At 38.3% G+C, this 17,352-nt stretch overlaps 1 pseudogene; it reads left to right on the forward strand.

The window, feature by feature from the left end:
- Nucleotides 1-4,660: 4,660 nt before the first annotated feature.
- On the forward strand, nucleotides 4,661-4,792 carry LOC118884458 (annotated as a pseudogene).
- The last annotated feature ends 12,560 nt before the right edge of the window (nucleotides 4,793-17,352 follow it).

Raw genomic sequence — 17,352 nt, forward strand, 5'->3', positions numbered from 1 at the left:
AGCCAAAAATAAAAATAAAAATTAATTAATAATAAAAAAAAAGAACGTGAAGAGAAGAATTGTTATTCACTGCCCCACCACCTCCTCGTATATCAGTCATTTAAGGATTTAAGGTTAAGGCTTAAAGGTTAAGGCTTAGAAAACAAACAAACCTGTTCTTCACCAGTTTCTAAGACAGAAACCTCATAGAAGTTATCTAAGATAAATGTTATGATCTAAACTGTGTCCCCGCCCCCCAAAATTCATAGGTTGAAACCCTAATCTCCAATGTAACTACATTTAGAGATAGGGCCTTTAGGAAGTAATTAAGGTTAAAGGAGGTCATAAGGGAGAAGCCCTAATCCGATAGGACTGGTGTCCTTGTAAGAAGAGAAAGAGACCCCAGGGATGCTCAAGCCCAGAGAAAAGGCCCCATGAAGACATTGCAGGAAAGTGGCCATTTGCAAGTCAGGAGAAACCTACTCTGCCAGCACTTTTTCTTGGGTTTCCAGCCTCCAGAACTGTGTGAAAATAGATTTCTGTTGTTTAAGCCACTCAGTCTGTACAATTTTGTTATGGGAGCCCTAGAAGACTAATACAATAATGTAGCAGGCGCTTTTTGGAGAGTTTGTTCAGTTCGTGCCTCCCCTTTTGCTAAGAACTATCCCTAAACAGAGTGGATCCCTAAACCTACATATGCACTAAAGGATCTTGGCCTCGTGGTTACAGAGGCTCAGATTTGTGGTGGATTCCCAATACAAGTTGGGGCCAATTATATTTTTTCTTCTGTGAAATTGAGCCTGGGAATCAGAAGTGCTCATCTATCTCTAGTGGGGCTTGGACTTGGGTCTACTAAGGTGGGTTTTGTGTTGTCCCTGTATGTAGACTATCCTGTGTGATCCACCTGCTATGCAGTGGGATTTCCCTTTTTTTTTTTTCAGTGAGTACTTACTAGGTGCTAGATACTGCTAGTTTTGTACATACTAACTCATTTAATTGTTACAACAACCCCTGAGAGATAGGTTTTACAGATGAACAAAATGAGTCACAGAGAAGTTAAATAGGTTGCCTAAGATGAACAGCTGGTAAGTGGTAGAGTGAGTTTTGAGTCAGGCAGCTCGGCTCCAAAGTCCAAGTTCTTACCCACCGTCTATACCGCCTCCCTCTTTGAAAAGGAAAGGGGAGGGGGGAAGGGAGGAAGGTGAAAAGGGAGAGGAAAAACTTTCTTGAAACAATTTTTTTTTTTCCGGAAGTTCCTTTTCATTCACGGATTTAGCAGTAAAGGATCCTAGCTCTTTGCAAACAACACTGAAAATCCACCATCGGCAATGACCTAGACCCACCTGAGTCGTGTGCTGTGGCAGTGCTGGCAGGACGCAGCAAGCGAGTGACATGGCAGCCTCGCCTCGTTTCTACCTCACAGCAGCTCTCGGATCCCCCAGATCTCATTCCTGTACAGCCTTTTTTCCTTTGTGCAGTGACCATCAACTCAGACACGACTGGATGAAGGCTAGGAGGGAGGCTGCAATTGGGGTGTGAAGGGAGACAGAAGAAAGGTGTGGCTGGGAATAAAAATGTGAGTCAGCAGAAATCCAGGAAGGAGCAAGCCCACACATTTCAGTACTTGGGAATTTGGTAATTGAGATAGTTTCCAGACATATTCCTGGAATGTCCAGAGTCTCACTCAGGTTTATCTGATTAGTCAATTAGTCAAGCTTTGAATGCTGTGTATCTGGAGTGCCTCCCTCCCATTTGAGACCCACAGCTTTTAACTGAGAGTTTGGAAGACTTTATATGTGGAAAACCCAAAATGCCTTAAGACATACTCATTTTTTAACTCATTCTACCTTCGAAGTGTTTTACTAAAAAAGAAAAAAAGTAAATGATATAAAAATCAGATCCAAGTATCTTTCTAAGACTAAATATGTAAAATTTAATTTTGGAGGCATGATAAAATTATATTAAGATGGATTTCTTTGTTAACATACCGTTTCATTGTGCTCAGTAATTTTATGGCTTTATGTTGAGGCTCTAGACTAATGTTACAAAGGGACACTTACACAATGTTTTTTAATAGTAACAAGTAACAAATCTGTAAACTGAGAAATGTCAGTTTCTCATGAAAAATAATAACTTTCAAGCATCTGCAAATGTCAACATATTGAATTTAGAAAGTGAGAAAAAAAAAAATTTGCAGGACATACTTGCCTAAACTAAGAGTCCCCATGAGTCAGGAAAAAAAAAAGAGGGATCTCTCACCCTCTTCCCTAAAAAGAACTTAGGCTATTTTTTGCCTCACACTATGAAAGTGCCAAATAAACCAATTTATGGGTTTAATAGTTCATCAAGAGCCTGGATAGATGTCCATCTTTATGGAGTTGGAAGGAGGTAGAAACATATAGAGAGAAAAATGGAAGTGTCTTCATATTATTTGAAGAAAGAAAAGGAATAATAAAGGTAGGCTCAAGACCTGGGAAGTAAATTTAAATTATTTGTCAAAGTGGGACAGCTCTCTGCTGGGCTTTCCAGTTGGAGAAAGCCTGGAGATTTGTTCAGGCTACTGGAAAAGAGTAGGTTTTTGTTGTTGGGGGTGGTTTGTTTGTTTATCCCTAAAGCTTTGGGACATGCAAAATCAAATTATACACTAACGGCTTCTTCTTTTCACATAGCTGCAAAGCTTACTTGAGTTTTTTCAGCCAGCGGAGGGCATCCCATATGCTCCCAAAAGTAGAGAGTGATTTTGAAAATAACAATGAGAATCTCAGATCATTATTTAGATCTTGTTTGAACTGAATTTGGATTAGTTGACCTCTTAAAGTCTCCCCTAACCCATCTGTGTTTCCTTGTGATATTACATAGCAGCTACTCTATAAAATGTTTTTTAAAAGACTGCCCCACTGTATTTTCAATTTGGAATTTTAATAGCTCAAGATAGAAAAAGGATTGCTGTGTTCACATACATCATATTCATATAAATTTTTTATCACAACAGTCCTATCATCCTTCTGATTCATTTCACATAAATTGAGCTTAACCAATATTAACACCACTAATGATGAAATACGTTTTGTAGCGTCACAGAATTGACAAGAGCCCGATTGGTTTTAATTATGTACATGATTGTCATCTAAAAAGAGAGTGGTTGAAGGGAGAGAGAAAAGAAGGCATGTGAAATTATGAAAAACCCAAGGCTATTGTTAATTTCACTGCATTTTAAAGTCTTCTTTCCAGGCCATACCTGAAGTTCTAAACAGCCCCCAATCTGACACCTCCTTTTCTTGAGTTACAGACAATTGCATTCCTTAAGAGCAGGGACTGTCACAATGAAAGAGAAAAGGTTCTCAAGAGGAAGTAGCTGTCAAGGATGGCTAGACTGGAAATTTTACTTATCTTGACAGCGGTTTTGACTGTAATGGATTAACCCCCAGGATTAGTGTTTGCCTACTTTCACCTCCTTCTACCTCCCTCTCTTTTGAGCAAATGTCTGGATCCCTGTGATGTTGTTCTATTGTCTGGAGACATTTTTGTTTGTCACAACTGGGAGGGGGGGTGCTATGGGCATCTAGTGAGTGAAAGTCAGGAATAATACTAAACATCTTACAGTGTATAGGAAAGTCCCTCCCACACACACAAAATTATCTGGCCCAGCACATCAATAGTGCCAAGATTGGGTAGCCCTGTTTTAATTCCACCTTATACATCAGAGCATGCGTGTCAACTGAGAGCAGCATTTATTTTGCCACAATAAATGCTCTTGTCATAATTTCGCTCCTTTAACATAAAATAAAATGGACAATATATCCTTCTGTAAAGGAAATATACTTCTGTGCTTAAATCTTCCTGAGTGATAACAAATAAAATTACGTATAGCTGATTCAGGAAGAGGCCCATGAAGGAAAATTGCTTGCCGCTGTTGGACAGCAGTAATTTGCAGCTAACTAAGTCATCCTTGGCCCAGGTTGCATGTTGTAATTACCTGGAGAGATTTTTAAAAGGACTGGTGCCAAGGCCCCACCCCCAGAAGATGCTGGTTTCATGGGTCTCAGTTTGGGCCTGGGCTGGGGTGGCTTTTGGAGCTCGTCAGGTTATTGTAATGCACAGCCAGAGATGGGAGCCATTGATTCTAGCTGTGGGCACCGCTGCTATGCCAACAAGTTCAGAAATTCATTGGAGGGTCCAGCTCACTGGAAATGAACTAGGTAGATAAAAGTTTCAGGAGTTTACTTGGTGTTCTAATCTTATCCGTTTTCTCTAGATGGCTGGGGGTTAAAGAGTGAACCCCAAGATTTCCCTAAGGTCTATCAGTACCTGCTAAGGTCCATCTGAAGGACGCCCAGAGAGAATCTAAACTCTCCAAATCTAAAAGCAACACAATCTATGAGTGCGAGGTGTGTACACTGCTCTAACTTTCCACGTGTGTTTATCCTTTCTTCGCGTTGCGCTTTTCGTACCGCATGAAGTACAGGCAGAACCAGCTCAGCTCTTGCCTATTAGGTGCTATCTCAAATAATACATTTTCAACAGTGAGAATGGGATGCTACTTAAAACCAAAATATGAGGGACCGCAAATATGTTTCCGAAGGCTAATGTTTCTTCTCTTTCTCTTCCCATAATCCCCTGGAATGGAAAGAATGTTTTTTTCCCCTTTATGCTATTTCCCTTCTTCCAAATGCCAGCCTCAAGCTTTGCGCAGTGGCAGTATCGTAGCCAATGAGGTTTATCCGAGGCGCGATTATTGCTAATTGAAAACTTTTCCCAAATGCCAGCCTCTAGGCTAAGCCTTAACAAGTAAACGTGGAGATTGTCTCTACAAATTTGGAGGACCTCATGATGGAGGTATTCCTGGTGCTGTTGTTGAAATGTTAAGACTAGTGTGTGCCCGTGTGCAGGGAGGGGTGCTGTAGCAGGAAGCAGGTGAAGTAGGGATTTAAACATTCCCAGCGCTGCTCTCCCTAGAGGCTGCCTTTCAAGCCCATTACTTTGTCATAGGATCAGGCCCCTGTTCTGTCCTATCCTGAAGTGCTAAGCTTGAAACTACACAAAGGAAATTTTACTTGAGGGAAACCATTTAAATGAACTGGTTTAACATTTGCAAAAATATTATTCCTTTAATAAAAACATGTACATATACTGAAGTTGAGTCGGTCAAACTCAAGAACTGTAGGCAAGCATAGTTGTTCAATATTAATTCCGGAAAGCACCAGAGTATTTAATAATCGCTATTTTATTTGAAGGGTGATCTATACCAAGGGTAAAGTGTAACATATGCAAATCTGATATGAAACAGTACTGAGTCAGAAATATTGCTGACTCCTGACAACCCCAGAGAGTGTAGCTCTTCGTTTAGGACGCCGTGTCAAGTCTGTCCGGTCATCTCAGGATACACTAAGAGTTGAGGAAGCCAAGAATCAAACCAATGAGTACAAAAGTTCTCTCAAGGCCAGCTGACTCTGTTCCCATTATAGCCTCTGCTAGTTTTAAAGCAATTCTCATCAGGAACTTTAAAAGAATGGGATGGTGTGAAGAATTCTATCACATGTTCTATCCGAGATCTATCCTGAAAAGTCATCAGGAACTTTTATTCCTTCAAGTAACTATGCCAGTCTAGTTACGTATGATGGAAGGTTTGGTTAGAAGAGGCAGTCAACGCAGAACACAGAATTGCAGAGACCAATGTGACCTGAGAAAGTGTTAGTCCATACCTTTGACTCAGTTCTCATAAATCAGGAAGAGAAAAATGATTGTCTCAGCTTATTCTCAAAATCTAGAGAATAAGGAACATACATCCTCCTCTGAGAACCCAGTCTCTTGACTTTTAGACATGATGTGTCTGGGTCCTTTTAATTTTTTATTTGTCAGTATCTGCCTGTGAACTATGAAAAATGAGAGTACTAGCAAATCACTATACCTGCAAGAGAACAATACAATCGATTAATAAAAAAAAAAAAGCAACGTTTTGGAGTCAGACAGATCGAAGTTTAAATAATGATTCTGGCACTTTCTCGCTGTTATCTTTGGCAAATTCTTTCACATCTCTGAACCTCAAGTTTCTCAACAGGAAATAAGAAGAATTGGACACCTACCACCCAGCATTGCTGTGAGAATCACAGGCAGGGCACCTGGCACAAACTCGGCCACAGAGACAGCCTTCAAAAACTAGTGGCTGTTCCTGTGATTCTCGCTGCATTCTTCTCTTGCCTGCAGGTTTTTACTTCTTTTACCTCCCTTCCAAGCCTCCTCAGGTCCTCTGCTCCGATAACAGAAGTGGGGTTTGGCCATGCAGAAATAGGATTGGGTCAAATGACCCAGAAAGAATGAGAACAATAACTGGGGAAACTGGAAAGTGAGTATTCATTCATTAGGAGAAGGAAAATAAGAGGGTTGATGGGAACCTCAGATTATAGTACGAAAACAATATCTTCATGTATTCCTTGACTTTCCCTGCTCACTCTATGATAGAACATTTCATAGTTCTTAAGAAGTTCCAATTTTGAATTTTCAGGAGTAAAAAACAATATTGTATCTTTAGAGAAGTTTACCTTTAGAATTTCTATTAGAATTCTCCCTCTGATTGGATTTTACTTCCTAGTTTTATGTTTCAATATTGTATGATATGCTACTGGAAGCATCTTTGTCTCTTAAAAAGTGAATAACTTTCCTTTGTGATTGTCAAATTAGAGATAACTGACCTTCCACACTTTACTAATTACACATGTTTGGTTTGTTACTTGATAAAATTAGGATAACAATACTTACCCCCCAAAATTGTTGTAAGGTTTACTTAAATATCTAAGTGTATATAAAGCTTGGAACGTGCACTTGGAACATATTTAGTATGTGCTAAATAAATGTTCATTCACTTCCATCTTCATACAGTGTTTTGACTAACTGCAACTGATTTGAAGAAAAAAAGGTAGAGATGTATTAATATTTCTTCAAATCCATAGTCCAAATTGTTGGTTTCTTTATCTTGCAGACATCCCTATAACTGAGAACTGCCATTAACTTAAAAGAAAATCTCTAAGAGAGACACGACACTAAAATTTAGTATTTTGCAAGTATAATCTGTCACAGCATTTGAGATTTTCTTTCTCAGTAAGTTCTGACTAACTAAATGTATGGAAGGCTATTAAAGTTTGGATTCTGCAAAGAGAAACAGCTTTCAAAACTATCTTCTAAATTCTCCTTCTAAATTATATCTATTCTGGGGCAAGAAAAAAAATCTAGGTAAGCCTGAATTTTATTCTACAAGGAAGCTATTTTCTGTCCTTTAACTTAAGTCTCATAGGAATCAATACTAAAGTCAATTTAGAGGAACTCTATTTGGAAACAAGCTGAATCCCATGTTTTGGAAAGAGGCCGTAGTCTCTTCCGCCCCCATGGATGGGGCTACCACAGCATTTTAACCCTTAGTGAGAATTTTGTTCTGGGAAAAGGGAAAGGACATACCTTATACCAGAAGGCATGTTGAATATTTTAAGTGAATTCAGTGCCATATTTCTATGCAAACACTCACAACATAACTTTTATTCCGGATTAAGTAAGAGAAAGGCAGAGGCATTGTTGGTGAGACACAGTGGCGTTACTGTTCAGAATGTATAATGGCTCCGGGGCTGATTAGGAGAAAATGTGGCCAGTTCCTGGACCCAGAAAAGATAATGGTCATCAAAAGTAATTCCAGATGTCCCACATAAACAAAATGCATCTAAATGCAGGTACTGGGGGGTGGGGAAAGGGGGTGAATGTGAAAGTCATGCCTTCACTTTTTAATTCATCTTGACATCTAAAGGTGGTTGGTCAATAAGGGCTCGTGCATTTAGAAAGGGCATTAGCGGGTTAAGTACATTATAAGGCTAGGGGATCAAGACTGATTCTCTTCTAGTTCTGTGGAAAATTCAATTGCCAGAATATTTATTTTAAATGCAAAAGTTAATGCGTTAACCATGAGAATAATAGCATAGAATTTTCTCTTGCATTTTTATTAGAAACAGCTCAAGTACAATTTTTAATAAATAAATGCGCCTCAAAAATAGAGCAAACATTTAAGTCTTTTGTCATTTACAGACAGTTCTGGGTGTACTCTGATGCTTTGGCAAATATGTTCCTATAAAAGGGCTTCATCTTCAAGAAATTCATGGAAAAGACTCTGACAAGTACAGGTTTCTGGTAACTGACTGTACTGCTGAACTGAATGAATAAGCGTTTTCAGAACTCTAATGAAAAACTGATGAACTCATAAAAGTGCTAACAAAAGATCAAGATGAAAAAAAAAATTAATTACATGGGACTGAGTGAACTGATGAGGATGAGTATAATTTTTGTGACTTTCTGTCTGAATTAAAAAAAAAAAAGTCCCACAAGGACTCAGAGGCAAAGAATATACAAATCAATTTTCACTGCAAAGTAAAGGAGCTGTTACAGTGGAGGATTACTGGACTGAATGTCAATATTATGACATAGTATGAGTGTGTTTCATGTTTGGTAATTGCAATCATTGTTGCTTTTGTTGTGGTCATCCATGGACAATGCTTGGTGTCAGTCTATTTATCTCTTGTAAAAATAAAATACAGTGTGTGTGTGTGAAAAAAAATAAAAAATAAAAAAAATAAAATAAAATCTAACTGGTGGCTACACTAAAAAAAAAAAAAAATAGAGCAAATATTGCTTTTAGCATGAACTTATGCCTATTCCAAAACTGCCCTATGTTAATTAAAGTTGCAAAAATACGTATTTCGCAGCTTTAAAATTATGTATAAGGAGAGACTGAATAACATGATGGGGACATCATTATGCTAACACGTTGGCTGAAAATAGAAAGAAACAAAATTCTACATATGGTTAAGGTCTCAACAATCCATTTTTAAAGACGCTGGAAGAAAACATACAAAGTGTTCATGATGGTTGCCTTCAAATGGTGGTATCATGGTTGAATTTTTTCAACTTTATATTTCTATTTCTGTATTTCATATAATCTACATGTTTTATTTTTACAATCCTTGGGGGGAGAAAACAAACGTTCTATGATATCATAATATAGAAATATCATATGCATATTTCTGCTTCCTTAGAGGTGACATTCACATCCCAAGGTTCTAGCAGCACTCTATCTTTTTCTTTTGACTTGCTAAATTAATCAAATCATGCCAAGATTTTTTTTTTTTTCCTGAAATCTCAATGAGAATTTTACTTTGAAACAAGGAGCTCTAATTTTTTCCCCTCCACCCTAACACAGCGTTTGTGCTTTTTCTGGAATCCAAATTAGATGCCTTCAACAAACTAATTTCAAAGGCGGTAGAACACCAGCCTCCAGAGAGCCTTTGGGTATCACAGTCACTGTTACTTTAAGAGTAGAATTCCGCCTCCCCCTCACACCCACATACTTGTCCTCTCTTTGCACAGCAAGTGCCAAGCAGTGACATCTACTATAGTTTCTAGGACACGATGGTCTCTGCTATACAGGGGGAAAAAGGGAGAGAAAGAAGGCGGGTGGTGAGAGAGAAGGAGCACAGACCCAGCTATGTTCCCAGAAGATGAGTCACTTCCTCGCAATAATCCTGAGATGCTGTTTACGGCTGTGCCGCTGATAGGCTGCCCGGCTCGGTTTCTCAGCAGAGCCGCGGGGGCAGGCACCCCCCTGGCTGTCCATTAATCACCAGGGGCTGTACCCAGTACACACAGAGTGGGAGTTCTGCCTACGAGTGGCCTCTAGCTGTCTCCAGCTCAATGAAATGACCCTGTGTGAAAACTTGTTTTATGAGAGATTGGTTGATTTGTAACTAAACTACTTCCTCCGTTATTTGATAAGCTCAAATATTTGCTACTGATAGTCTGAGAGTGTCACATTTATTATCCTATTTCAGTGGTTGCTTAACTCCTTTGGAACTGACTCTATTAACCCTTTGAGGGACAGCAGGGGTTTTTTATTGGACCAGCTTCTATTTGCTTCCACCAAAGCCAATGCCATTTTTCAGGCAGTCGGTGTGCATCCAATGTGACACGGGGATCAAAGAGAGGCCTTTCTTTTCCGAAACAGAACACAGACAACTGTAGAAACAGGGGGTTCTACAGAATTCTCAGGGGCAGGGGATTCCGAGGAGACCGTGAAAAGGAAGGAAAGGTATTCTAACTCCCTAACGGAAGTCTAAGACATCCCGTGCAGCGTAGCCTTTCTGAAGTCACAAATTTTACGTATGTCGTGATAACTTTCTGTCGTTTCTTAGACCCCCCAAGTATCATGTGTGCGGGGCGTGATGTCTGAAATCCCACAGCATTCTGCATTTTGAAACTTGGCCTTTTGGAGTCTGAGCTCATTTGCATTTGGCAAAACTTGATTTCCTGCTTCTACAGAAGGGAGACGGTGGTGAAAGCCTTCACAGTCCTCCTTCAAAGGGCTCAAAGGGCTTTCGGAACATATTAAACTATGTTTCCAAGAGTTAAATGAGCCAGAATGAGGCAGATTTCATTTGAAACGAAAAAGAAATACAGGCTTTGTTACATGCAATACACTTGAAAAACCTAAATTGAAATCTCTCTCCCCACCGTTGGGGCTGTTTTTCAGTTTTCTCGCTCTCCGATCTGCTACACAGAGCCCTCAGTGAAGGTAGAAGAGGCTAAGGAAATAACCACTTATGTGTGGCAAAATGTTCCAGCCTTGCAGAGATTTTCCCAAAATCATTAGACCCACCAAAACGCTTTCCATTGGCCGGGCCCACACCTTCCTCATCAGATTTTCCACACTTCTCGACTCCAAGTACTTGTCCATCTGTATTTCCTCAGAGAGCCAGTCATTTGTAGCCAAAAATCTGAGTTTGCTCTCATAAACCAGAGATCTCCTTGACGGTCAACCAGAAAAGAAAAAGAAAGAAGAAAAGAGTTCACCTCTTAACTCATTTCCAGAAGGTCAGATTGTGAGCATGCTTACATACCCACCCCTCAAGAAAGGAGCTGAATCGAGGGCAGCTACGCTCTGAGGGTGAAGCAAGGTGAACACGAAGAGAGCCAAGCAGATCTGCTCCACCGTCGTGGTGAATGGCGAGGGGGGCAAAGGTTAACTGATGGATCCCACCTCTAGGTCACTCTTTGGCCCAGTTCTCAGCAGGTGGCCTCCTGGTGTCACTGCCCCAACTGCCTATCAGTGGAACAAAGACTGGCCCTGAGTGATGGTCTGAATTGTCATCTGCAGTGGATTTGTATTCAGAAACAGTCAACTACTGTGTTGAATAGATTTTTCTATTTTAGTGCTCCCATCTTTTCCTTCATCCTGTTTTTTTGTTTGTTATTTTATGGTGGTAAAAATCACATGAGAGCTACCCTCTTAACACATTTTTAAGTATACAGGACAGTACTATTAACTATAAGCACCATGCTGTACAGCGGATCTCTCGTGATGACTGAAACTTTGTATCCCTTGAACAGCAGACAACTCCCTCTTCCCCTCCGCCAGGCCCTGCCAACCATCCTTCTACTTTCTGCTTCAATGAAGCTGACAGTTCTTGGTACCTCATATAAGTAGAATCATGCAGTATTTGTCCTTCTGTGACTGGTTTATTTCACTTAGCATAATGTCCTGCAGTTCTTCCATGTTGTGGCATATGACAGAATTTCCTTCTTTTTATGGCTGAATAATATTTTATATATATGCATATATATCAGTTGTATCTATTATAGCTCACATTTTATTTATCCATTCATCTGTCTATGATATTTAGATGGTTTTGCCTATTTTGAATAATGCTGCAATGGACATGGGAGTGCAAATATCATAAATCTGATAAGGGGTTAATATCCAAAATCTACAGGGAACTCCTACAACTCAATAGCAAAAAAAACACAACTAACCGGATTTTTAAAAATGGGCAAACGTCTTAAATAGACACTTCTCCAAAGAAGACTTACAAATGGCCAACAGTATAGGAAAGGATGCTCAACATCCCTAATCATGAGGAAAATGCAATTCAAAGTCACGATGAAATACCACCTCATACCTGTTAGGATGGTCATTATAAAACAACAACAACAAATGATAATAAAAAGTGTTGGTGAGGATGTAGGGAAATTGGAACACTATCACACTGTTAGGACTGTTAAATGGTGCAGCGACTGTAGAGAACAGTTTAAAAAATTAAAAAATTGAATTACTATATGATTCAGTAATCCCATTTCTGGGTATTTATCCAAAAGGATTGAATTCAGGCCCTCAAAGAGATATCTGGGGGCTTCCCTGGTGGCGCAGTGGTTGAGAATCTGCCTGCCAATACAGGGGACACGGGTTCGAGCCCTGGTCTGGGAAGATCCCACATGGCGCGGAGCAACTACTCCCGTGAGTCACAACTGCTGAGCCTGCGCGTCTGGAGCCTGTGCTCCGCAACAAGAGAGGCCGCGATAGTGAGAGGCCCGCGCACCGCGATGAAGAGTGGCCCCCGCTTGCCGCAACTAGAGAAAGCCCTCGCACGGAAATGAAGACCGAATACAGCCAAAAGTAAATTAAAAAAAAAAAAAAAAAAAGAGATATCTGCACTCCCAGTTCCTTGCAACATTTTGGGGTTTTGTTGGTTTGTTTATTTAGAAATTCTATCCATGCAGACTTTACATTGTATCAAGTGAAGTGAAGTGATGATGGGCTGGAGAAGGCATGGAATTGGGTTCAGACACAGGCTTTAGTTGTAACTCCAGCCTTTACTGGCAATGTGACCTCCGGTAGGTCACTTAAACTCTGGGGTCTTGATTTCCTTTTCTCCAAAAGGAGTATGAGCCCATCTACCTTAAGGGTTGTTCTGAGAATTAAATGGGGTGACTTGGGTAAAAGTTTTAGAAACTGCAGAGCACTAGGCAAATGTCTGTTGTAACCTGAATAAACAAAACAAAATTCTGCTTATCTTTTCCCCCTCCGCAAAGTAGAAAAAAAAAATCTGCTTTAGAATGTGTGTTTTCTAGCTTTCATCAATTCTGGATCATTAACTGGGTGATAATTCACTTGTCATGTGTTTTTTTGCCATGTAGATACACAAAGTATTTTATTCTTTAAAAAAAAAGAAAGAAAAATAGTGTATAAGAAGGCATTTATCTGTGTGTACGTGCATAATATACTAATATATTATCTTAGATGAAACTGTCAAAAACTGTGTGCCATCCTTATGTAATAAATTGATTTTCAAGGTAGTTTTTAAAATATATTTCTATGTTAATTAAAAACATAACTGATAATTGCTATTACTTATCCTCAGGCAGTGAGTCACAGGTTCCAGGATAGAAGACTAATCAAGGTTGAAAGAGCTGTGAGATAAACAAAAAGTTCTCTTCCTAGTCAGGCACTCTGGCACTGATGGTCCATTGCCCACCCGTGCCGAAGGGGAGGAGAGGGTGATCTACTCTCCCAAGATGGCGCCCTTTTTTTCACACTATACCTTTGGCAGTTCTTTTGTGTTACCCATTCCACCATGTTGTTTCTGTAGCTCAACATACCACATCAGTTCAGTGGCACAACAATGCTTACTAGAATGTCAAGACCCATTGGATCTCCACACACACGCACAGCTGAAGTTAATTTCCTGCACAAGGTCATATTACTCTGCTAGCTTGGTAGCTCCTTCCAAGACCTTCCAGTTGCCTTTTAGTTCACGGTGCCTAATGCATATGAGCTACTCACATTGAAAAGGTTGTTTTTGTTGTTATTCTTATACCTAAACCTATATTCCATGTCCTTGAGGTGAACTTGACACATCTCTTAGCACATCTTGATTCTGATGCCCCTCAGCTCTGTGTCCTTTCTGGTCCATGATTCTGTAGAGTCTCAGGACAATAGCTAAGATTTGGCATTAAACTGGATCTGGATTTAAATACTGACTTTTCAATCTATAGCTCTGTGACCTCGAGGAACTTACTTAATCACACTGAACTTCAGGTTTCTCATAGGTAAAATAGGAATAATAATACCAATTGTTTTTGTGAAATTTTATGTAATGAGGTTTGTAGACCACTTAGGCCAATGCAGGGCACATGTAAGATTTTATTATTTTTCTTTCTTTCTGAAGCATACATTCTTTTTTATTATTTAAAAAGCCATATTATGAGGAATGACAGAAAATTCCCATGAATTTTAAGGTAAAATGTGAGATTTGAAAGATGGATGTTTTATACATACTCTAAACTTCTCTGGGCTATGCTTTCAAGTTGTCACATATTCATTTTTATTTTCCTCTGCTATTTCAGAGGAAAATTTTAAGAATCACTATGCATTAGCTGTGATTTTACCAATTATAAGTCATAGAAACATCAGCTGGATCAGGGATAAGTGAAAAATGGGATTTAATAGTTCCCATTGCTAAAGTGTACAGGGGTGGAATTCAGGCATAGCTGAATCCAGGATTCTAATGCTACCATATGATAAGATTTTATTAAGCTCCTATTATCCTTACTTGAAGATTTTTTTCATTCCTTATTTCTCTAGTCAGGATTAATTTATTTTTTCTCCCTCTTTCTGACTCTCTTTTTTTCCTTCTGCATCTGTATTTTTGCTAAGAAAATCCTGTAAGATCTTAGCAACTTTGACTCACAAGTGTCATCTTTTCTAAGTTCGGTTTAAATCTCAACTTTCCCCTAAATGGTCCTGCTTGTTCCATTTTTATCATGCTAGCACTAACTTAAAAACCCATGAGAATGCTGAAGAAAACTTTAATCTGAAAGTGTAGTCACTGCAGTGTTAAGTGGCAGGTGTAAGTCACAATCTTCAATCAAGAAATTAAGGAGCCAAGATGCCTGCTTTTTTCTCCTTTCTTCTTGATCCTTATGCTGAGGTGGTGAAAAAAGGATAGATTTAGTGGAGAAAAAAACAAAAGTTAAAAATTTTTAACAATGACCACTATCTTAAAACATTATCCCACCTGATCTAAAATATTTCATCTGAACGCATTTGCATTCACTTAAATTTTACTTATATTTTATCAACATTACCTGCTTATTTCCTTGACTATAGAATGAGTTCCCAAAGGGGACAGAAGTATCTTCTTTATTTTCACATTTATTTCTAAAACTTAGCACTGTAGCTGGCATAGAATGGGAGGTTAAAATAAGTGAATATATTTTATTTTACCCCCAAATCATAAATAATCTCTTTAATCAAATGTAATCACACATTTTCAAAAGTTATTTTCTAAAATGATGCTTTTAATTGTGTAAAATAGATAAATTAAAATATGGAATGTATGAATATAGATATGTTTTCTGTAAAGAAAACAGTAGTAAATTTTTCAGCTTTGCAGCCATACAGTCTGTTGCAGCTAATCACTGTAGTGGGAAAGCAGCTCCAGACAATACATAAGTGGACGGGTATCGCTGTATTCCAGCAGAACTTTATCTACAAAAACAAGTTGCAGGCTGGCTTTGGCCCAAGGGCCATGGTTTGCTGACCCCTGTTCTAAAACGAAGCAGAAGGTATGTGAAGTAAACTTACATTCTCTAGGGTGACCTACCGTTAACGTTGCCAGGGACTGAAAGTTTCCCAGAACAAGGGACTGTCAGTTTGAAAAGCAGGACAATCCTGGGAAAACTGGGATGAGTTGGTCACCCTACTTTTACTAGATCTCATTCATTCATTCATCCAGCTGTTCATTTAACATTCAGTACCTACTAACATTGAATCAACACTCAACGTTTCAAATTAAAACGAAACATTTACAATGCTCTGCATTACCTTATGATCATATAACATGTAATCTTAAAACTAATTGTAAAAGGCACTATTTTTACTTTTAACTTTTAAAATTTGGACAACTTTGACATGAACAGTCTTCAGTAAATGCCAACATAAAATAATAGGATATTACTCAAAAATTTTAAAAAAATGTAGCAGTATAAACTTTTCAACTTACATCATATAGCAGTTCTTCACTTAATTAGTTTCACTAACACATGTTTTATTCAGGCAATAAATGATGTCTTCCTGTCATAAAAATCCCAAATTAGACTTCTTTATAGGCAAGAAATTTGAAGAGGTTGCCAAACATGCTTAGGAAAATCCCAGTGACTTCATGATTCATCATTTGTATTGAAAATTAGAAGGTGAGAAAACTGAGAGGAAAAAAAATATCTCACTAATAAGGATTAAAAACAAATGATTCATTTCTTAAACTTTTTTCAGAGGAGCAAATTATAGCCAAATCATAGGCCTGACAAACCATAATTAAGTCATAAGAGGAATTATGGGGAATTGAGAGGTGAAGAAGGCCATGTTTCAACTTAAATATCAATTTCATTTAACATTGTTAAAATTGCTCTTTCCTGCTACAAATTCTTTCAGTTTCTGAAGTAAATATTTAATGAAAAGGGAAATGGAATATTAGAAACTACATATATAAATCAAATGGGATTAAACATGGGAAGAAACTTACATAAGTTTTAAATAATGTTCATATGCAAACATGGATAATATTTTTGCCTGGAAATTAGAAAGGAGGCTTCAAACCTAAGAGTCAAGAGAACAGTAAATGCACACATTTCTTTCTCCTCCTTTACAACTTGAGTGCTGCAAGGAAACTTCTGAGACTATCTTTGCTCTGAACAGTGTTTTACTTTGGATAGTTTTAAAATCTGGAGTAGAAAATGACACTGATTTTTAATCCAAGCATTCATATAGTAAAGCTATAACTTTAAAAATCTCACTTTACTAGAATATCTTGAGAATGGATTGAACGACTTTAAAATAAATGTTTCCTTAGCTGATTATTAATAGGGAGCATATTTTATTTTATTACTTTCCATTTTGTTACATGTTTTATTAAAATGACATGGGAGAACCATACTTTTCTTTCAATAATTCAGTCATAACCACAAAAGAACCTTTAAGCTGAATAGCATTTTTATTTTATATCACTGCACATGATGAATAGATACTGTTTATGAATCTAGACCCTTTAGGTGTGCATTAAATGAGGGCAAGAGGGTTTGGTTTTTTACTTTAGAATTTTAATTGCATTCATTTGTAATCCAGTAAAGGAAGTAAACAGCATGCTAGTAACATTCATCAATGAGAATAGGGTAAAAAGTGATTTCAATAGAGTCTGGCTACGTGAGCCTAATCAAATGAGGCCAGCAGTGTTCATACTCTCTCTCATTCTCTCACTAATAACAGATCATTCATGAAAAACTTGATAATCATTTTATTAGCCATTCCTGTCAGAGGTCTAGTAACTTTAATTTCAGGGTCTTTGACTGTGGAAGAAATGGAAGTATAAAAATATAAAGGGGGCACTAGTGGTCTGAATGTGGCCCATGCAGTTAGCATAGCCCCCTTTTCCTGCTGGAGGACGTCCAAAAGCAACAAGGAGAATGGGAAACAAAAATACAAACTTCAGTTTCTGCAAAAGTAAGAGACAGCTC

This window comes from Balaenoptera musculus, chromosome 18 (assembly GCF_009873245.2).
Source record: "Balaenoptera musculus isolate JJ_BM4_2016_0621 chromosome 18, mBalMus1.pri.v3, whole genome shotgun sequence".
Classification (NCBI taxonomy): Eukaryota; Metazoa; Chordata; class Mammalia; order Artiodactyla; family Balaenopteridae; genus Balaenoptera; species Balaenoptera musculus.